The sequence below is a fragment of the Triticum urartu genome, chromosome 6A (assembly GCF_056163025.1).
Source record: "Triticum urartu cultivar PI428250 chromosome 6A, HENAU_Tu73, whole genome shotgun sequence".
NCBI lineage: Eukaryota > Viridiplantae > Streptophyta > Magnoliopsida > Poales > Poaceae > Triticum > Triticum urartu.
The window spans coordinates 17,052,118-17,076,302 of NC_141878.1; the positions used below are offsets into that span (position 1 = coordinate 17,052,118).

Genomic DNA, 24,185 nt, shown 5'->3' on the forward strand with positions numbered 1-24,185 from the left:
TTTCCATTGACAACGTCCTCCGCCCTGGCCTATATCACACAAGTTCTTTTCCATCAGATCTACAATGCCATATAACAAGATGATTTAAGAATGAACGTGTAAGTGTTCCTAGCATGAAAAGCATAGCAAATTCGAGTGCCAGAACATAACAGTGAAGTTGTACACTTTCATGCAGAGTTGAGCTTCAATACAATGCCAGAGCTCTATCTTCAGCGAACTGGTAATATGAAAATATCAGTACCAAAAATATAATCGTGAAATGGTGAGCACGAACTTAACTTTGGATGTTCAGTGCCAATTATGATGCCCAACTCAGTTGATGTTACCACGGAGAATTATATAACAAGCATTGAGCGTTAAGTAGCTTGAAACCTTATACTTAAGGTCACTTGTCTATCTGATTGTAAATGACAGGATGCAATATTACATTATCATTACTTAATTGAAGACTATAATTATATTTGCGATTGTTATTAAAGCAATCTTCATACACAAATTCTAGAGCATCAGATTTCTCTTCGTATAGAAGGTCCTAAAATCAGTGAGCTCTAGAAACTTCAGGCAGAAAATTATCGCGAGGGCATACAAATTGAAGTATAATTCGAAGAATCAACCCGGGAAACTACAACCAGGAACCATTTTATTTCGGCTTCAGTTCCTAATTTTTTTAATATTGACTATCTAGTGTGGAAAAGAGTGATTTATAACCTTTGTGTCCATATCGGTATGTCCTAGTTTCAGTCGTCATCATTTCAGTTACAGTTTCCTCTCGTGCAAGCCCCAAATCAGTAAGCTTCAGCTTCCTACGGTTTGTAGTAAGCAAAAAATTATCTGCCCACACAAAACTTTTATTAGGACATCGTAAAAGCATAAAAAGTGTGACAGAGCAGCTCTAACATAAAGGAAAAAAAAACAACTACTGGAAGAAGCTACAAGGTAAAGCAAGCAAAACAAAATGGTAAGACTGATAGGGAGAAAGAAACAAATCATGAGTGAACCATGAACAGGTACTAAAGCAAAGCAGATACCATGGATGTGAAATCAGGAACATTCAAGAATATGATGTAGAAACATCTTACTGAAAATTTTAGATGATTAACGGACCAACTACTGAAAATCAAAGAAGCTGAACCAAAAAGAAGAAACTAAAAACAATACCTTCGCAAGTAGTCATTCATTTTTTAAACCAGATGCTATGACGATGAGCTGCAAAAGGTGAAACAAATAGTACTCACACAAATAAGAAAAGAGTGTTTTATTGAAGTGTCGTAAATAGTTAAAAGAAGATGCCTCTAACCCACTTGATTCTACAAGTAAATAAGCAACAGATCTTACCGCTGAATGCAATGGTTGGTATCCAAACGGGAAAAGGGTACATCGCCTTTAACCTGTTGACGCTATGACAGATTTAATCACCATTAGAAACAATCCTGATTAGAAATGCATTAGGATTTCTAATAAACCCCATGATGCAGCAAATTGGTATTATGAATCAAAATGTTTAGAAATCATGTAATTCTACCGCAACAAATTTATTATGAATATTGAACATATTAACGAGAAGTGTCTTGGCAAAAATAGAATAAAGCATTCAGGATAAGAATCTCACCTGCCAATGGAACCTAATCCAATAAATATAGGTAAAGATGAATAAAAACTTCCCATTACAGTGCTCCAAGTCATCATGATTTGCACACAGAGAGTCGGGCCCATTGCCTCCGCATCTGCTCCCAGCTCCATCAGCGGACCACCACCATATCCCGCGGCAGCTCCAGCGGCGTCCCTTCCGATCGGGGGCGACCACATCAGCGCCCAGCACAAGCAGCGCACACACGGACGTCCCCGCCACGACGTATAACAACATCAGCCCATCGGCGGCGGTGCGGGGCCTCCACATTGGCGCGCAGCTCGAGCAGCCCATGCACAACTCGAGCTAAATACCCATGCCTTGCCACTTGATGATAAATAAAGTACGGGTTCGTTAGTTAATATATTTAATCAAATACGCCGAGTACAACATATGTTCAGTTTTATCACATCTCATATATACATTATTGATCTCATTAAACATTTTTGAATGTTAACATACATAAACAAAAGGTCATATCATAACTCCTAACATACATACATCAAGTCTCGCCACTTTCGTCTGTTCTTGTGGTTACTCTCATAATCATAGACAATCTATTTTTGGAAAGATCGGGACGGTGTTGCAATTACGCATGTCAAGAGAAAGCTGATCAGATGCCATAAGCCCATAATCATGTGCGAAGATGAAACTTAGAACGTGCCTTGCACTACAGTGAAATTTTTTACCTCTCATATTTGCAGACCCAATGGGTAATAAGTAATCCCATATGCACCCTTTCTCCGAGCCACATCTTGGTCGCCCCATCTTATTCAAGAATCCTGAGCAATGAATCAAGCTGAATAATATGCATCTTATTTTACAAACTGAAGGCATATAGCAACATACCCAAATTTCTAGCTAGCTGACCTTGCAGGTACTGAAAATTAAGTAGACAATGTTAGGAGACTCGAAAGAAGGGTTTAGCCAGCCTGTGATCCGTACATTATATGATCATGTGCAGGTTAGTATTTTACTGTTTAAATCATTGGAGCTCTCCTCATCTTGTTTTGAAATAGCTCTGTTAAGACTTCTTCTGTCTATGTACATCATTGATGTATGTATGCAAAAACATATACAACAATGATTATGATGTACAATGTGACAATACAACAATCAACATTTTTTTCTTCTAACCTCTTCATAGTCTAAGGAAACAAGGTCAAATAAAGATACTTGTGTTGCACAATAAAATAAAATAATTTGGTAGAACCAGAAATCACATTTGCTTCAGTCAAATTAAAGAGTCGTTGCACATAGACTATGAACTACATGGCATCTGAACTCACCGTTTCAGTGCTCAAACTTTTGCTCTTTAAGCTTGACGATTTTTATTACTTCTCTCGACAAATTGTCAAGTTATCCTATGGGGAAAGCATTTGCATCATTTAGTCAAATAAGTGGAGTAACAACATGTACTCTCTCTGGTAGTTTTTAAATAAGTGGAGTAACAACATGTACTCTCTCTGAACTATTATTTGGCTGTAGAACTTTAAAATCAAATCCAATTAATTGGAACTAAAGAAATACAGTAGCAAACAACTTATAGCTAGATATGACCTCTCCATTCAGCTTAAAAAAGAAGTGCCAAATCAGACTTGGATGCATCCACTAACATTTCTAAGTAGGTACAATCAGCGCTCTATTAGAAAGAAAAGGGAGAAAAAAGCATGTAGGTGGTGGTGGTGTTTCAAAAAATAGTTTGACCCGCCACAATAGAAGGCAATCCAGTTTATCCTCACCAAATTGACTCGCCTTTATTTCCTAGGATGTACTGCAGGACCTCTTTGAGCTGAATAAAAAGTTTTACTAACCTAGAAACAAAATCATAACATTACAATAAGAGTGAATTAGAGAAATTAGCATGTTGTCCTTAATAATAACAGAAAAATAAAGGTTATGGAAACTAAATGTCAAATCTGGATAGCAATATATAGAACAGTCTCACTATTATAGCACACCAATTTCTACAGTGAACCGTCTAAAAACACAATTTATGCACGGAGAAGTTCATATATAGTGAGTCATATATTGAAGATCTGTATATTTGTAGGTTGTAACAACCAGTGGCAGTTCAACCAGCTTGTACGACCCATCAAAAGTATTAAGTATAAAAGCGATTCGACACGGCCGCAAAACTGCAACCTGATAAATTTTTCCAAGGTTGGTTGCAAACGTTTGGACAAGTTTCAGTTTAGTAAAGCTTACCATGTAGTTAAGACTGCAAATGTGGTGCATACTGCTGTCATTCTCAGCACACATTGATCGTTGGTTTGGTCCTGGGAGAACAAAGGAAGAACTCTGAAATTAGGCGGCCGCTTTCACCAATGACCGATCCACACACCGGACTCATAACCGTGTAAGATAAACAGCACAACGAAGTAGTGAAGGCATTAGCATTCAAATTCCGACCCAGCATCCGTGACCTCCCATCCATCTTAATCTCAGTACTTGATATAGACTTGCATTTATTTCAGATGTATGTTTGTGCCAAACAATTTAATATGGACGAAAAAATAAAGAGAAAAGAATGCTAGTTCTTCAGAAAGTAGAAAGAACTGATGGTTACTTCTAACCAGGGGAACTTAATTCTTAATATACAAGCAAGAATCAATACTGAAAGGACCATAATCAGAAAGAAAAAATAGGCCCGTAGTAACATCATTATTCACGTCGACCATAATTAGAAATAAATGTCTGTTTTTTGTATGTGCAAGGACGGACTATGATGCTGCACCTACTTCAGGCTCTACATGAGGACCTGCCATGGCCAGGGCTGTTGGGGCCTTCTTCTTGGCCTTCGTGGCGCCTCAATTGATGACAAAAGGAGAAGTCGACATGGCATATCTCGGCGAGCCGCTTCTTCTCGTTGTTGGTTTCCCTATGGCCGTGATCTAGATCTGTGGGTACGAGATTTGGATCGAGGGAAGGGAGAAGGGAGGGGAATTGTGGACTTACATAGGGGAGTCCGCGTTGATGGGGATCTTCTCAAGGTCGATCGAGCCGCACGTTTTCATCCAAGGCCGCCATTTTCTTGGGGGCACGCGGCGCTGGCGGAGACCATTGGGTGGCGGCGCAGGGGAGAAAGCACGAGGAGCCTACGACTGAGGATAGAGATAGTCTGTAGAGGAGCAGGGCGGCCGCGAGCTCGATCAGGCCCACGCCCTCCTCGACGTCGAGGGCAAAGTAGCTCCGGGCGGCTGCGTCGAGTCCACATCGGTGACCTCGGTCCGTCGCAAGTGGCAGGTTGCGGAGGGGAACCGAGCGGCATTAGTGGTGGCGATTCTGGAGACCGATTTCCCCTGCAGCTCACGAGATCGGGAGGGTGAGGGTGGGAGGCGAGAGAGAAAGAGAGGTGGGCACCCTGGACCTGGAGGCCTTGCTCGTTCCTGCCTGTGTGCGGGTCGTGGAGGGTTTTTTTTCGCTGGTTTTTCTTCGGAGGTTTATTTTCATTAGATTTTCTGTCGCTTGTGAGAGAACTACGTGAACGTGGTTTTGGTTGGGTTTTTTTTTGAACTGGGAGGTGGGAGCAGGTACTAAAGAAGTACCAAAAACCATGGTAGGTGGGACGAAAATAAAACCCGAAACGCAGACTACCAACTAAGACATTAGGAGTAGAGACAAACCACGTTAAATATCTTGACAGGTCATCAACACTTTTTCTTATGCCCAAGAACGTTCCATATAATTATGTCTATATTATATATTTTTAAGTCACTCGGCCTCTCATTTATTCCCTTGAGGATAAATCTAAATCATCCCTCGTCCTTTGCTTTGTTAATTCCCTAAGAGCATCTCCAGCCGCGCCCCCAACAGGCCCTCCCCAGGCGTTTTTGTCGTGCCGGCGCCGAAAAAACAGCCCAGTCGCGCCCCCAGGACGCCGAAAAATGCCAGCTCAGGCCTTTTTTCTGCCCGGCGGTCACAGGCCGAACCCGGCGCACTGGGGGCAGTTTTGGGGGCTCCGGTGCAAGGGAAAAGCGCGGCTGGCCCACGCAGTCAGGGGAAAAGTCAAGGTTTTCTTCCCCGATTTGCCTCCCACCCCCTGCGCCCTCGGCCGCCAGTAGCTTTATCCCGGAGCCGCCCGCCATCTGTCACCACTAGATAGCCATTCCACGCCGAAAAAATAGCAGAGCTTCGCCGCGGCAGCCCCTCCAACAGCAGCTGGGCGTTCCGGCCGCGGAGGGGCAGTTTAGCGGCGGGGACACGCCCATCAGACGCAAGGTGTTCGGCGATTTGCCTGCCTCGGCGATGGACTCGGATGACGAGGAAGCGCTCGCCGCGCTGCTGGAGAAGGAAGGCGAGGCCGACGTCCAGGAAGAAGAGCATCTCATGGTGCTTGCCGCCCTCGCCCAGCTGCTGGCGAGCAATGAAAAGCCGCGGCGAGGTGGCTCGGCGCCGGGGCGGGTGAAAGCAAAGAACCGGCATCGTCTCGAAGGCTACTGCATGCTCTACTCTGACTACTTCGCCGATGCTCCACTTCACAGCGAGAAAACATTTCGGCGCTGTTATCGGATGAGTCGAAAGCTCTTCCTCAGGATTGTGAATTCCATCCGGGAGTTCGACAACTACTTCAAGTGCAAGATGGGTTGCACCGGCGCCCTTGGATTCACCTCCATCTAGAAGTGCACGACAGCGATGAGGATGCTTGCATACGGAGCTCCCGGTGATTCATTCGACGACTATGGGCGCATGGCCGAGTCCACCAGCATAGAGTGTTTCTACAAGTTATGTCGGGCAGTGGTGGCAGTGTTTGGACCGCAATACTTGAGAACACCCAATGCGGAAGACACTGCTCGGATCCTAGCACAGAATGCAGCAAGAGGATTTCCTGGGATGCTTGGAAGCATCGACTGCATGCATTGCAAATGGAAGAATTGCCCATTTGCTTGGCAGGGGATGTACAAAGGCGTCAAAGACGGTTGCAGTGTGGTACTTGAGGCGGTGGCCACACAGGACCTCTGGATTTGGCACTCCTTCTTTGGTATGCCAGGAACTCACAATGACATCAACGTGATGCAGTGCTCTCCTGTCTTTGCCAAGCTTGTTGAAGGTCATTCTCCTCCGGTGAACTTCGAGATCAATGGGCGGCACTACAACAAGGGGTACTATCTAGCTGATGGCATCTATCCGAGATGGTTGACATTTGTGAAGACAATCTCAAACCATGTGCCAGGAGGCAAGAACGCCTGGTTTGCGAAGGTTCAGGAGGCTTGCAGGAAGGATGTCGAGCGGGCATTTGGTGTGCTCCAATCTCGATTTGCTGTTATCCGGTACCCCGCTCAGACCTGGTCGAAAGATCAAATGTGGGAGATTATGACTTGTTGTGTCATCTTGCACAACATGATCATCGAGAGCGAGCAAGAAGACCCAGTGTTTGACACTGAACCATACTACAGGCAGGGTCCTCTAGCCGAAATTGATCACCAGCTACCGGCAACCTGAACTGCCTATCTCAGTATGCGTCAGGAGATCCGAGACCCACAGGTGCATCATCAACTGCAGCAAGATCTGATAGAGCATCTATGGAGGCTCAAGGGCGACGCCGGGCGCGACGTGTGATGAAATATGAGTTTTTATTTGTTGAACTATATAATTTGTATTGAACTATTTGTTGTTGTATTTATTTTGTTGAAGTATTTGATATTTCTGTGATGAAATATGTGATAAAAAAATTATGTGCATAATTGAACGCCGAACAACGGCGAACCACGCCGAATATGGGCCTATTGTCGCCCATATGGGCCCTTTATTCGCCGAAATGGGGCTGAAAAGTGGGCCAATTTCGGCGCCTGGGGGCGATGACTGGGCGCGAAACTGCCCCCAGCGCCTATTGCATTGCCGACTCGCCCCAGGGGGCCATTTTTATACGTGCTGGGGGCCAAAATGGCTGGAAATGCTCTAAGCAGCTCTTTGACTCCTGGCTACTCAAGAACGTATTTAAACTGGTGGAAATTAGTATGAGGTAGCAGGGTGGGACTATTTAAGCTTCTCGTGTTGGCAGCTCTCTTTTTTTACTTTTATAATTTGTCACTATTTACTATTTATTTATTTATATTGTATTTGATATTTTGATAATTTGTCACTGTTATTTGATATTTTGTCACTTCTTATTTGGGAATTTGATTATTTGATCATTTTATCAAAAAATAATCCTTTCAATTAAAATTTAATTGTATATGCCCAAAACCAGCAACCAAATTGCCATATGTACATGTTTGACTGAAGAACAGGACGGTCACCTAAAATTCCTCAATGTGCGTGATGAACCTAAGCTTCGTCCCTGAAGTTGCCGCCCTTGCTGCTCCCGCAGGCACACCTTGTTGCTTGTTGCTGCCATTACAGCTCGATGGCGACGGTCTTTGCCGCTCCGCCGCTAACTACTTCTGCTCGTCGGTGTGTCCCTTGTTGTTGCTTCTCACTGCCAGATGCGCCTCCACACCACTGCCACGTTGGCACCATCAGCTCGTTGGCATCAGCATGCCGCCGCATGACAAGATCACCAGCATCGGGCTATGGCTGAACCGGATGCACAAGAACAAAAGAAGCATTATTATGTGTCTTATGACCCCATATGCTTTGGATTTTAAGTCCCTGCTAATCCATGTTGAATGTATATGGTTTGGTTCCTAGAAAAACATATTATGACTACAGAATATTTGTAGTTGCACGTATGTGATTCCTTCTCCATGAACGCCAAGGGGCACTCCGTGAAAACCTTTACATGGCAGTCTTGCTGTTACTCCTGAACCCAAAACCGGCCATCTACTTGATTACCTGTCATCAAACCAAGGCAGGAGATTTCGTCGAAACTGGCAATCCAAGGCATGCCCGGCTGCCTCCATGAACGCCGGGGGATCGGACACATGGGAGCACAGACCATGTCCATCACACCGGTCTGATCACCAGGGTCGACGCCGGTGCTTTTTCTGGCAAAGGCGCACGCGCTTCAACTTCGGCAGTAGGTTCTTCCCCCCGACGCCCGTCACCGCCACGGGCTACAGCTGCTACTGCTCCTGCCAGTTGGCGCCGCATGATGCTGCTGCTGCTCGACGGATCCCCGCCGCCACGGGTTACCGCTACTACTGCTCCTGCTCGTGAGCTCTGCATGCTGCTGCTGCTCGCCGGATCCTCGTGCTGTCATTGACCGGGACCTGGTGACAACTCACACCATGGTCGCCCCGAGTAGCCGTCTTCGTGAAGGACCAACGGTTGCGTCCCACAGGCAAGGATAAACTGCCGAGTTGCGTGAAGAACGCGGGTCCAAAGCAGCAAAAGCTTCACCACCGTTGCCTTCCACACAGTTGCTTCTTTTTCAACCTGCTACCCCGCCGCTGCTGGTCATCCTCTTGGAGGCCCTTGAGCTGGGGATGGGTGCACCATACGAGAAAACCATCTAACCGTACACAAGGAGCCCGCGCAGATGTGGTTACTAGTGGTTGGGGCGCACCCACTGGTGCGCCGCCTGAAAGGAAGCTGGGGCGGTGCCGGGTAGGGTGTGCCCCTTTCACCTTCTTATATGTAATACTAATGTATGGATCCATTTCTATTAGCATTTTCCGATTTGCATAACACAATATGAACTCAGCTTAGTGCAGCGACAATTTATTCATTTGGTACTGAGTAGAAATTTAGCATGGAATCATCAATACAAACCACTACAGCATATACTGGCATACAAAGATAGTTCCCCATCAAACAAAGCATTGCAGATATAGCCGCACTTCCAGCTCTCGGCCTCCTTGTCCGTCTCTCCAGCGCCGCGCACCGAGAGGACGATGATGAAGATGCCACAGATTACTTGGCCTCCTCGTCCGTATCCTCGGTTCCACACGGTGAGAGAAGACCACAAAGGGACAGACTGCTCGACCTCGTCCGCGTCTCCGATATGATATACATACCTGGTCTAGAAGGTGTATTTGCCCTCAAAGCATGAACTCAAGGTGCTGCCCCTCGACCAAAAAGGGCTTGTGTTCCGTTCGACATGAAAAAGCTCGTGATTCCCTAGCTGGACAAACACAGTGAGATGATAAGGAAAAATCAGCACAAGGAAAGGATTGAAACATATTTATTTATACCCTAACCCAGTCACCCCAGCCCTGGGTACACCCAGTCTTAGTTCAGATGGATCTGTGTTATACTATCATGCTTGTGATTTCTTGTCTGTACATTATCTTAAAGATATAAAATAACTAATATAGACATAGGAACATAAGGATGTTCTGTCTTGTCATTTACCATTTGCATCTTTTAACTGGCACACCAAGCATACGCATACGGCATACAGCCATACATGAGATGGTCAAACCCATTCTGAACATGCAAATGCAACCATAAAGATGTGATGGACGATAAGAAGCAGGCAAAAAAAAAAAGTTGAATTCTAGTGAGCTGCAGATCTATATCTTGTTTATGGATCATCAAGTTAACAAAGCATTTGTAACTTTGTCAGGAGACTGTAGTTTTTCCCTGTGAAATTTTTGCATGGGTTGCCTTTAACATATATAGCAATGTTATCCCTCTAAGAAATTTCAGACACAAGAAATTGGTTGTCAATAGAACCACCTGGCCACCTTGCAATAGCCATCAATTTAAACCATCACACTAACACCACAAGATCTGAACACAGAAGGAAAATTTCTTTCCTGAAAGAAATGGAACACAGACCCGTAGGATTAATAATTACGGCAAACCATACAATGAAAGAAACGAAATGATCACAGGCCAGTAGCACTATTCATTCCTAAAAATACCATGAAGCAGACCATACAATTAAAGAAACGAAAAATCCATATTTATTCATTTGAACACATTCCCGTAGTATATAATATTTACTACAAACCTTTTGGCATAGCATGGTTTGTTCATTTTTCTTTGTTAATATTCATGGTAGATGGCATAATTTGTTTTCATAAACAGTCTCAGGCAGAGATCATGGTACAACTAAGCATGCAAACATAAATGATGTTATGTTAGTTACCCTGTCAACAAAATGGCATGCCTGCTATAACAACTCTCACCAATGTTTGATCGGTGGATAGTTCAACACTGAAACAAAGCAAAGAAGGTTGCAATTGCAGCTCAAACAGAACAAATCTGTGAAGAAACAAGGAAGTTTTCAAAACTAACATATAAGAAGGAAATCCGCCTATCTATGACATCATGTTCGTCACGTAACCACAAAGTTGTTGATAATACAAGTCTTCTAAAAATAACACAAGATCTAAAAACTTACAGAGAAGAGAAGGAATACATGAGAATTGCCAGGTTTAACTTCTAGATAAGCACTGTCAAGTTTTTTTATTTCCATTGGGTTAAGTGGCACCTGCACATCCACAAGGTTTCCTCCAGAAAGTTAAATACAAGTACCATGCCCCTGTTGCAGAATACACCACTCAAACCATGTACTGGTTTCAAATTGTTACGTATTTATTGCATTGAAAATACTCTTGCTAAGGCTCTAACAAAGAGGAATGGAAGTAACTGAAACTACCCTCAATGAAAACAACACCTTACAAGAAAAATAGAAAACACTACCCTCAATTATTGGAACACTAAAAGAGGTCCAGGACTCCACGCGGATCAAGCAAGTTTCTTACATTATTGACAGTAAAAGGTAAAACCCACTAATTTGTGAGCCTCCATTCGTCTAGTGCTCACCAGAAATGGTCAACAAACCCAGCTCAACAAAGCACTTGCAAATTATAATAAACAAATTCTCTCAGCTTCAGAGTTTACAATTGACCCCAGCTCATGTGATTCTAAAAAAAAGATCATGTGATTCTCACTACACGAAGAATCAATCTAGCAGATTCTGGCCCAACTGGTCAAAGCACATCATAGCATAGATAACGAATTGCCCCCCACCCAAAGTTGTTTACCGCAAGTAGAACTGCAAGCAATTGAATCCTTCGATCGTCCTACCCCGCTCCACCCAAATTGGTCACAGCGCACCTCGAACAAGGAAAAATCCTGCTAAAAACTCGCCGGAATTTTAAAAGTATGAGACATTGTTAATGAACAGTGGAGACCGGAACTGACAAACACATGGTTTTGTCATAATATGCAAGTGGAATTGATGACAAGTTATACACACTGAAGATCACAAACACAATTAGTCTCCGGACGATCCAAATAAATTGAGTTACACTCTTGCCCGTTGGTCAGACATTTAAAAAAAATCAATTGTATGCAACTGGTACAATGTTCTAGTAATTTGCAATCAATTATCAAAAACTCGGTACAGAATGAAAACTTACAAAAATTTGGGAATGCTTTTCCTCCAGCAGCATCCCTTCCTTGAAGATGCCAATAGCTACAAAAGATATAGGAAGTACCATTAAATTGTCAATCATAGATTGGAAGAGGTTTGTGCTGCCAAATTCGACAGCTAGCTTGAGAGCTCACCCCCTAAGAAACTATCAGCAAGGCCACCCGTTATATCCAACAGACAGAATTAATTTGTCATGTTACTTGCACCGGACACCAAGGGCAGACTGCAATTAGCCCCTTACAATTTTTTTAACTGAGTGTGTGCATTAGTTTTCACACAGCAAATGATCTGTTCAATGTGTTAATGTATCGATGCATGAACAAGAAACTAAAGCACTTCTAGATCTAAGTTGTTGAAACTAAGTTTGTGAAGCAACCTGGCTTCGCTACTGTTTGATTAATATAATTTCGGTTAAACCTAAATGATACTTGCAAAACCGTATATGCATAATAATCATCAAAGATAAGAAATTAATTAAACAAAGGGAGAAATTTAGGTGCACGGATTATTAGTTAAGAGATAAGCGACCTGATCAGATTGTGTTTCAGTTCTACAGGGTAAGTATAGGCAGATTCAGGGGCATGAAACTAACCTAGAAGCCAATGCATGAGTAGTTAAGCACCATCATGGTATATGCACAATTTAGTAAAGACGGGATAGTGCGGAGGCCTGAATTGCTCACAACTTGTAGCTATCTGTATATATCTGTATCAGAAGAGCAAGCCAAATCAGAATTACAAGCTCACACAGCTTTCAATCAAGTGCACCTCAGAAATGTCAGGAAAGGGAGGGATTGAGCTACCTTTTGAATTTATCATCAATGCTGACTGAACAAAGAATATCATATATCCTGGATACAGTCCCTGTAGAACGGTAAAAAATCAGAAAAATGGACAAAAATCATGTAATATGAAATTTGGCTAAGTATTAATCATCACAAGCAACAGCTTTCTGGATTGGCCAAGTATCAATCATCACAAGCAACACATTTCAACACTTCTTCATAAAACGCTAAGTGTGTCAGTTACATGTGAGTTTGATGGTACAGTTAGTTGAATTCTATAGTTGCCAAGAAATTCTCCCAGTAGCACAACAGGCATACATCCATGCTCGACAGATCAAACGAGACAGAAACATATCGCATTGTACTCTGTGCCAAACAAATTCCCCATCCATACCTAATTTCAGATTAGACATTTTCTCTGTACACGGGTGGGAAGAGTCAACTTGTGCCCAGATTTTGTTTTACCGTTTCTGCTGAAAGTGCCATGCACATTATCAAAAACAAATTGCAGGGACACATCAAGTACTTTTAAAGCCTGTCTTCAGAGACTCACAAAATTCAGTGCAAATCTTATATATCATATATGGTTTTCTTGTTTCTATTTGTGCCTTCAAAATGTCAAACCAGATGGACTGTGCTGAAACAATTTTTTTTGCTTTACCCTGAAATTGTGTAGCAAGGAAGAGCACAGAAACAGATTAGAAAAGAAAGGGGATGAAGATCTTCTGTAAGACTGCACAAAACCTACCTTTCTAAAAAAATAAGCACCAGGACATGTGTGCGGTCCCTTTTAAGAAATTAATGTAAATCAATTGATTAACCAGCAACACTCCTGTTTTAAAAAATTATAGAAAATGTAGAGGTTTATTGGATTTTCGAATTGATTTGGATTAACAGAACACTGGAAGTTCAGAGATTATAAAAATACATGATATATGAAGTACGAATAGTAAGTTCATTTATTACGATGGACAGTGTAAAACTACAAAATCACAAACCACTTTATTGTATAATTTATCCAGTAGATTAAGACCAGTGCCAAATACATAATTCAACCAAAAAATAATTTAACTACAACCATAGTAATTAGAGCAGAAGTTCCTACCCAACCTATCACCCCTATACATACTACAAACTTCGTTCAAAATACATACTGCTGACTCACAACCATCCAATACTCTTGGTATTATACATACTGCACACACTCGTAAACCAAACCCTCATTAAAATAATGCATCAACCTGAAATATATTTTGGTCCAGTGATGCTGAAGACAGATCAGCGATTGCCCCCATCCTGAAGGAAGTGAACGAGCTAAGTAGAGTATATTCTAGTTTTCAATGTAAGTTTGTGCACAGACCAGGTAATGTTGATTTTCATTACTGTGTGCAAAAAATGCTTCGCCTGAGCGGCAAAGGTGTGCTTGGATAAATATGAATCCTAACTTCGTTTTCAGCCTTCAGCGTGACTATAAATCTGTACTTATTCAGTAATGAAAAGCTTGATCCGAAAAAAAGCGCATGCGCATGAAACAAGGATCTAGCAGAACACACATTTAAATACAGTCAATTCTTAAACACAGAATAAAAATATGCAGAAGGAGCAGCACGTCTCTGTTTCTAGAAGTACACAAGGCACTAATTTCATATTCAGGAAAGAGGAACCAAGACATAACCAAGAGACGTAAGATTCTGTAAATTGATGAGACAACACTAACCTCATCAAAGCTTTTCCCATCATGAATGGCCCATTCGTGTCTCTCTTCCCTGAGCTGTTTAAAGAGTTGTTCTTCTATATGATCGCTAAGCATGGTCCCTGGCAGATCATTAGCCCCATACATAGCACTTATTTGTGGCAAAGGCATACGTAAACCATGTTCTATCTCCCAAACATAGCACTTAGGGCAAGTAAGTATATTCTGCGAGTTTAGAGAATTCAAGTACGAAGTTTAGCCTTAGGAAATTGATTACCTTCCACCTGAATTGTGGAACTATGAGCCTCATTGTAACACAGTATAGTATGATGCATTTTAGCCTAACAGATTAGGCAATGTGCTCCTACATGCATGCATGATAGACCGTCGATCTTATCTTCATTAACAAAAAGGAAAAGAGTGAGAATAAAACAAATTGCAGTGACAATGGGTAAGAACATTTTCAGCAATCAGCTCTGATGCATCTAAAATGTCTGAGATGCTTCCGATCCCCCCCCCCCCCCCCCCCCCCCCCACACACACACACACCAATTGAAACACCCTGATAAAAGTTCTAATCAGATCCAGCGACTCGGCAAAAACACAAAACAGGAAAAGAGCTTCCACCAAAAGCAATTGGTACCATTCTTTCCTTCTTCTCAAAGCCTCATCAGCTGCACATAGAGCATCCGATATAGATCTACCGTCCTGGATTTTTTTTTCAATCAACAGTCTGAAATATGAAACAAAGTTTAACTGTGAGACAGAAAACATCACCAGTTACATATTGCAGTCATACAATAGCATCTCATCAGAACATAACAGATTTCCAATTGTAGAAGAGAGAGAGACAGTCGGTCGACCACAATGAACGTGTAATTAATAACGTTTATATGTACTTAAATCATACAGATATCTGACAGAAGAAACGCCAAAAATAGGTTCAACAAAGTGCTGTGGCATTGAGGACTGTTACTCCGAATGGCACTGAAGATAAGGGTCCTTACATCAGTACATATCACATGACAATATTGCACCATTGTACGGGAAAGCTTGTATAGTATGCTAAAACGTAACAGCCTTATTTAAATTTCTCTTGAGCGTCTTATACATGAAACCCACCCTCGAATCATCATATCAAGGGCCAATGGTGTCAAGTAGCAATTCATATAAGATAAATCACAAGTGGAACAATCATGTGCAGAAAAAGGAACACCAATCCAATCTCACAGCGTCAGTGAGATTACCAATTTATACCGGATAGTTGAGTGGAGCATCAGCCGTAACCTTGGTCCGCGCCACCTCGTCGAACTCAGCCGCGCCCTTCCCACGCAGCACGGTGGCAGCGGTGACCCTGGATGGGAGCTGTTCCAATGCCCTCCCCGCGGCATCCCCGGTGAGGCGTAGGTCCTCCGCGGCGAGCCGGGTAGAGGGCCGGGTCTCGTGCGGAGACTGGATCGGTGCGTAGAGGGGGCCGTGAGACCAGATCCGAGCATGGTGAGCAGCAGTGGTCGCCGGCGTCGATCCAGTGCAGGAGCAAGCAGTGGTCGCTGGCGTCGATCCGAGCATGGTGAGCACTCACCTTTGATGCGCAGCTGAATGGTTTTAATGGTTTGTGTCGGGTCCTTTTAAATCTCAGCCGTCAATTTTTATGTTTAACATAAAATAAACAGACATAAATAAACGACTTATGAAGAACTATGAAAGCATCTGTCCTTTAATATTAATTAGAGTAAAGATAAAGATACGCAGACAGAGAAGATCGGATTCCGAGTCATGGTCGATCTCGATAAAAGGGCAACACCGTATGACCCTAATCGTGAGACCCTCTCCAGCTGATCAGGACACCTGGAAAAAACAAATCTCAACGCAGGCTGCCAATTAATCCTAACATCCAGCCGCACCATCTACCAAATCCTGACTCCCTTTTCTCTGTGGCGTCCACTGTTGCTCGTCGTCGCCACCGCAAGCTCAATTTTTTTTTCCGGAATCCCTTTCTTCTCCGGCGTCCACTCTTGCTCGTCGTCGCTGCAGCAAGCTCTCTTTGTTGTGGATGCAGCGGAGCCAGAGCTCCGTCCCTGCTGCTCTACCAGCCCCCGCCGTCGACGACCAGATTCCTCGGCGCCCCGGCAGCCACCATCACTCGCTGCGTTGCGGGAGGCTCGCTTTGTCGGGCTGCATCATCTTGCCGTGCCGTCGCCAACGAGATGCAAAAGACGGATATGTGTATCTCTTAGAGCATCTCCAATAGATAATATAAAATACATCACCAAAAATGGATGCTGCAAATTTTATATCATCAAAAAGTGACTTTTACATTCGCCGATGTCCGCGCGGGCTGCCGCATGTAGGTCGTCGCTCCTGCACGGGGCGCACGCTGCAGGTCGGGCCACACTCCCACTGCAGGCCGCCGTGCTTCAGAGGTCCAGGGAAGACGCCGCCGTAGTTGCAGTTCTTGGCGCACTGTCGTACTCCTGCTGCAGCTCGCCGGGGGTGGCCGGAATGGCCGGAATCGGCTGACAGCGGAGGGGAATGGGTCTGGGAGGTGGGATCTGACGGTGGCGGGGTGCGGAGGTGTTTGGTGAGCGGACCGCGCGGTTGGGGCTTCGCATCTGCTGCGTTTACATCTGCAGATGCCAAGTGATGTATATTGGCCATTTGGTGTTGTATTTATCAGATGTAAATCTCAGATGTACAAATTTACATCTACATCATCTATTGGAGGGTCGTTTTTGGTGTAGGTGACCTATATTTCGTTTTTTTTTTCATCTATGTCATCTATTGCAGATGCTCTTAGGGAGATGAATCAGATTAAAAGATTGGCGGGGGTGGAACGTGGTAAACGGGTTGGGCTGCTTTGAGATTCTGTTGCCAGGTGTACAAGGAACAGGGTCTCAAGTTTGTGTTGCGTACGACCGGGTCTTGTAGAATTTTTTTTCCAGTGAGAAGTTCGATCCTACCTTAGCTTTTGGATGTGACAAATCACAAATTTGCTTATTAATGTCTTTATTATTTTTTGCGAAAAGGCATATAGATCTATAAGAGAGTTCACTGAAACTATAAAGTATCCCAACAAAAAATCACATCGAGATTTCTAGACCATCGAACGACTATTACCACCGAATTGAGCCGCCGACGCACCGCTGTCGCCGCTCCCAGACTTTATCGATGACAGTCAGGAAGTCTTCGTGCACGTGACCCAAAGGACCAACACCCTGGAGCCGTAGTAGTCATCGTTGAACACTTGAATTGATTTGAAGTGCATAACACCAAATCTCACCATCGTGCACGTACAATGAGAAACCCTAACCTCGCCACCTTAGGAGACATGAGAATCTATGCCAGAGCTCCGTCGACTTCGTCCTAACGGGTGAATTCAAGGAGGATCGAAGCCCGAAAGACCAACCCAAAGATGGAGCGTCGCCCCTGCAACAAATATTAACCTAAACTACTACCCAGAGCCAAGGCACTGCGATTTTCCTCTCCGCCACTAGCCACCTGAGCAGCGAGTAGAGGGGAAGCGAATCTACAGGCTAGCTAGTGGAGCTTACAGGGGATAAAAACTTTGTCCTAGCTAGGAAAATGGTTGTGTAGAGTCGACACATCGTGCATAATGGTAAGATTTACATACGGATGTGCAATACTTCAAAATAATGATTCGATCTTTTTTATAAAGATTCACTATAAGTATAAATCACCTTAAACATAACAAAAATTACATCAAGGTCTCTGGACCATCCAAGGACCCCTGCCGCCACCAAAACGACCCCAACCGCCATGGAAAGACTTGGCATGTGCAACACAATATTTGTATCTAACATTATATCTTCAAATCTCATTCATTTTATTAAAAAGTTAGTGGTTGAGATAATATAATCTATGTGGATATACGTTATGACTTTTTTGCCTCTTGTTTCTATAATATAATAGATAGATGATGTTGATATTGCTTCATATTTCTAGGTTGTTATTCATATGATTCTATTATGTATTGTTCATACATTACTTAGGTGGTAGCATACTTGTTTGATCACAGTAATGAACTCAATAAAAATGCTCAGATGATGTGTTATGAATATTGTTGCAATATTAATCTTGCTAGTCGTATTTGATATGGTGAATAATCTTTGAACACGACTTGAGACAATAAACTTTTAATAACAATGAAAGTGTGATTATGAACTTGGAGGCAAGACTGGAGAAAGAATACAAGTGCAACCAACACCGGTCATCTGGCCTCATTCCCTTGCATGAAAACCATTGTACCAAATGGTGGGAAGAGCTATGGTTCTCAGATGATGGTTGCACTACATGTTTTGATTCCCAGCTTGCAAACTTATTAAACTTGAAGTAAATATTTGTTTCATTGTCTTGGTAAAGTCATGGTTCCTCTGAAGCGAGCTCACAAGTGCGACCACATTTTCCTTTGTGGGAAGACCCTGATTATTATTGGTGTCGCATGAACACTCTAAAGAAGGACAGTTCATGTTTCCGCTTCACCCCCTCCCTCGCATACATCCTTTGTCTGGGTCGGCCATTCCGGTTTATTTTCCACCATTTTTCCTTCTTTTGTTTCGTATTTTCTTTCTCTTTTATGTTTTTTATTTTTATTTTCCTTTTATTCTTCTTTATATTTTCATGAACATTTTTGAATTCATGGATAATTTTTTTAATTCATGGAAATATTTTGAATTCACAAACAGTTTTTGATTTCCTAATTTTTTATTCATAAAGATTTTTATGAATTCTTGAACAAGTCTTCAAAATGTAGAAAACATTTTTAGAAATTGTTGAACATTTTTTGAATTTTAAAAATTATTAAAATTCATGATTTTTTAACTCATTAATTTTTTTTGAATTCTCAAACACATTTTTAAAATTCATGAACAATTTTGGATTTTCAAACAATGTCATATTCATGATCAGTTTTTTAGAAAATCACCAATATATTTTGAATTCATAAATATTTTTGAAATTGATGAAAAAAATGAATTCACAGATTTTGTTTCTGGATTTACAGACATTTTTTGAATTCACAAATTGTTTATGAATTTAGTTACATATATTAAAATTCTGTGAATATTTTTTTAATGCTTGAACACTTTTTGAATTTGCAAAAATTTTAAAATTAGTGAACATTTTTTGAGTTTGCAAACTTTTTTTGGGTTCACGGACATTTTGTTAATTCATGGACATTTTATAAATTCACAAATGTTTTTGAAATCAATTAATTTTTCGAATTTAGGGGAATTTTTGAAATTGATGAACATTTTTCTAATCACAGTAATATTTTAGTTTGCGAACATTTTTTGAACTTACAATTTTCCTTATATGTTGATACATACTTGTTTGTTATAATTTTTATATATGTTGATTTCATTGCTATTGAGCTCAGCCGAGGCATATAGATGTTTCTCGAATTAACCTAGCTATGCATATTGTTGATCTTGGCACTTGTTGATTTTCAACCCATCATGGCCGACCGAGGCACTTGTTGGTTTTCCAGCCATCAAGTTCCAGCAATACATATAGTCACTATATACATGTTGTGTTTTTTGAATTATATGTGCATGAATTTCTATCCATCAAGCCGAGGCAACATGTTGTTGCTCGCGATGATTTCACGTTGCGTTTTCTGTTTTTCAAGAAATTATGAGTGCCAACATTTTCAAGAAATGTTGATTCATCAACATATCATCAAATTTATGGCAATCAATTTGTCTCAATTTTAGCAATTTTAATTTATGGATGCATGTATGAAGGTGATACATAAATTTATCTAGGTAATGAATATGCATGTATGCATATATCAATGTAACGTGATGTAATGTGCAAAACACGGCCATGACATTGAAACGTGGCCAAGAAAGCACATGACATTGCCATGCCAGCATTGTCTTGGCCTGGGGGACGTTACCAAACGAAAGGCTGAGTCATTTGCCGCTAGTAGTATGATTTTCTAGGTATGCTACCGAGTCATGTAGTACTGCAGCGGCTCCCCCGCTGCATTCCGGCGCCAATGGAAGATAGAGGGGAGAGAGCCCCACTTTCTTCTTCTTCCTCCCCATCAGCCTAGACCCCATCACAAACCCAGTTTTCCCTCCATCCTGCTCTAGCTAAAGAATAATATGATTGAGCATCTTCGAGCGTTTACAACTAGAACATGTGTCCCACTAAGATGAATTCAAACTTGAACTATTTTATCTTAAAACTTTAAGTTTTGATTGCAATATTATTATCTGAATTATTGTTGCATTGGAATATTTATCTTTTAGTTCCTTAAGAATTGTGCTATTTATATTTGCTTGTTCTGAGTAGTCCGGTATCAAAAAAAAAAAACAGGAATGGGATATTTGGTGACTCCGTTTGATGGCCTCCGCCCCTACTCATGTCTGCGGACATTTGGTGGTGTCCGTTTTCAAGGACCATATTGGACTTGCCTTAGGTGACTGTCCTTGGAGTTGCCCCAAGAAAAAGTGATGTTCATCGTTGTCACGGCTTTCACATCTCAGTCAGCAGGTTGCAACATCCTTTTCATTATTTTGTTTTTTTTATTTTATATCAGTATAAGTATGACATGCAAGGTGGCTAGACTTAAGATTTGAAGCTCCCTCAACTTTTGCATCTTTGTTTTGCTGGGCAAACAACTTTGCATATCTTACTGGCGACGTAAGGACAACATACCAGGGACGCACATTGAGAATCGGACACACTGAAATGAGTAACATTGCAGTACTACAGGTTGTGGTGTAGTAATGTATATACTCCCTCCGTTCCTAAATATAAGTCTTTGTAGAGATTTCACTATGGACTACATACAGAGCAAAATGAGTGAATCTACACTCTAAAATGCATCTATATACATCCGTATGTGGTCTATAGTGAATCTCTACAAATACTTATACATGAGCCACTCGACTCTAAGGGAGAGAGAGCTGAGCAACTGCGGGAGTGGTAGCTTCCACTCCTCCTAAGTGATGGGGACACCACAAGCTCGAGGGGGGAGCAGCGAAGGTAGCTGCAGTGGCGCCCCTCCGGGAGATGCCAGAGGGCGACTGACCGGGGGGAGGGAGGAAAGGGGTCTGGCCGGGAGATGCGAGGAGAGAGACCATTTAAAATTTGACCGCGGGCCACCCACATCGAAAAACCCATCTATGCCCTCGGCAGGATCTGGGAACCACAGGGGCAGCCATTTTAAATTTGACCGCGGGCCACCCACATCGAAAAACCCTGGCACCCAAAGCCACAAACAGGAAGGTCCCACCGGCGGAAAACCCCACGGAGTCACAGATGTGCGACCAGTATCCCGAGGTGAAAAAAATTCACTATTCATTGCTCCATCTACCAGTTTTGAACTTTTGATGTTACGGCCAGGAATCACCGCAGGGCGAATTAGACGGTCAGCGTCGCATCAGGCAAAGGATTGGACGGCCCGAATTCCCCTGTTTGATAGCTCAGTTTTTTCTAAGTATTATAAGAATACTACCCGAATTACTACGGTTTTAATTACTATGAGTTGTTTTGCTACCCAAAAAATTGTGCTACTCCCTCCGGTCTTTTTTACTCTGCATATTAGGTTTGTCCGAAGTCAATCTCATCCAACTTTGATTAAGTTTATATAAAAAATTATAGACATTCACATAACAACACCAATATCATTAGATTCATCTTGGAATATATTTTCATATTATATTTATTAGATATTATAGATGCTAATAATTTCTAATATAAATTTGGTCAAACTTAGCAAAGTTTGACTTTCAACAAATCCAATGTGCATAGTAAAAAAGACCGAAGGGAGTATTTAATATTGTAGTATAATTAAAACTGTGGTATTTTCTCTGTATTAAAAAAAGAACCCCCAACCTCTTTTTCAAAAACAGAGCACGCGAAGAAAACGGGTGTGTTTTTTTTATCGCCTTCCTCGCTCCCAAGTCGTCGCCGCTGCCCTATTGTGGAGGATCGTCGGTCTTGACAAATCATACTGTAGACAGATAATTTGCAATACGATATATTGATTTGGGGTGCTGATGCATGCATATATAATAAAAGGGAAGGCCTCTATCTCAAATATACAAGACTAGGAGGTGGGCCACAACTCCAATACACGTGCAGGAAAAAAATACATACTCAACACCCCCCCCCCCCCCCGCGCGCAGTCGAAGCGTCGCCGGAGGTACAGAGACTGGACCGAAACTCCTCGAAGACGGGAGTAGGCAATCCCTTAGTCATCACATCAGCAAACTGTTGTGTCGTCGGCACGTGGAGAACCCGAACACGGCCAAGGGCAACCTGCTTGCGCACGAAGTGAATATCGAGCTCAATATGCTTCGTCCGTCGATGGTGCACCGGGTTGGCGGAGAGATAGACCGCGCTAACATTATCGCAATAGACAAGAGTGACCTTGTGAACATCACATAGCAACTCTTGGAGCAGCTGACGTATCCAAGAGCACTCGGCCACGGCATTGGCCATGGCACGATACTCTGCATCAGCGCTGGAGCGGGAGACCGTGGGCTGCCACTTCGATGACCAAGAGATCAACGAGGGCCCAAGGTAGACGCAGTAGCCGGACGTAGAGCGTCGCGTGTCGGGGCAGGCAGCCCAGTCAGCATCCGAGTAGACCACAAGGTCGGTGGAGGCAGAGGCCGTCAGGGTGAGTCCCAATGACATGGTGCCACGTATGTAACAGAGAATACGCTTCACCAGAGTCCAGTGAGAGTTACGCGGGGCGTGCATATGGAGGCACACCTGCTGAACAACGTACTGCAGGTCGGGGCGAGTCAGCGTCAAGTACTGTAAAGCACCGACGATAGAGCGATAAAATGCTCAATCGGACGGACGTGAGAGACCCCTCCAGAGCAGAGACCTTCACCTTCGTGTCGACGGGGGTGGGCGCTGGCTTGTAGTTAAGCATACCGGCACGCTCAGGGCGCTCGTGGGCGTACTTCTGCTGATGCAGAAAGAAACCGTCAGCCCGGCGGATCACCTCGATGCCGGGAAAGTAGTGCAGGGGCCCCAAGTCCTTGAGGGCAAACTCATCATGAAGACGAGCGGTCAGCCGCTGAAGGAGATCGGGGGCGGACGCCGTGGGGATGATGTCGTCGACATAGAGCAGCAGATATGCGGTGTCAGCTCCCTGATGATACACAAAGAGTGAGGCATCGGAGCGAGTGGACCGAAAGCCCAGAGACTGCAGGAAGGCTGCCATACGCTGGTACCAAGCCTGAGGCGTCTGCCTCAACCCGTACAGAGAGCGGGAGAGCAAGCACACGAAGTCGGGATGCTCGGCGTCGACGAAACCAATAGGCTGCTCACAAAACACCTGCTCGGCGAGATGACCATGCAAGAAGGCGTTGGAAGCGTCCAACTAATGCACAGGCCAGGAGCGCGAGACGGCCAGCTAAAGGACGACGCAGATCGTGCCCGGTTTCACAACCGGGGCGAAGGTGTCGGTGAAGTCCACGCCCGCGCGCTGCCGAAAACCACGAACCACCCATCGAGCCTTGTAGCGCTCGAGAGAACCGTCCGGGCGAGTCTTGTGGCGAAACACCCACTTCCCAGAGATGATATTGGCACGGAGGGTCGCGGAACAAGCTTCCACATGCGGTTGCGCTGGAGGGCATCAAACTCCTCCTGCATCGCAGCCAACCAATGGGGATCCCGAAGGATGGCACGAGCGGAGGTGGGGATGGGTGATGGCGTCGATGTCGAGGCAGCGCACGCATACTCGTCGGAGGAGTAGCGCGTGCTCGGCCGATGCACTCCTGCACGGGCACGGGTGACCGGGCCGGAGAGGGCGGTGGGTGCC

General features: G+C 43.4%; 1 long non-coding RNA gene across 2 annotated transcripts; it reads right to left on the bottom strand.

Annotated features, from left to right (window-relative positions):
- Window positions 1-2,762: 2,762 nt before the first annotated feature.
- On the bottom strand, window positions 2,763-4,953 carry LOC125516007 (uncharacterized). Of its 2 annotated transcripts, XR_015608578.1 has the most exons (4): window positions 4,586-4,953; window positions 4,369-4,508; window positions 3,836-3,906; window positions 2,763-3,441 (listed from the first exon to the last, which is right to left on the bottom strand). It is a non-coding gene; the product is annotated as an uncharacterized LOC125516007 (long non-coding RNA). The 2 variants fall into 2 exon arrangements; XR_015608577.1 differs by lacking the exon at window positions 2,763-3,441 and having other exon boundaries at window positions 3,505-3,906.
- Between the last annotated feature and the right edge of the window lie 19,232 nt (window positions 4,954-24,185).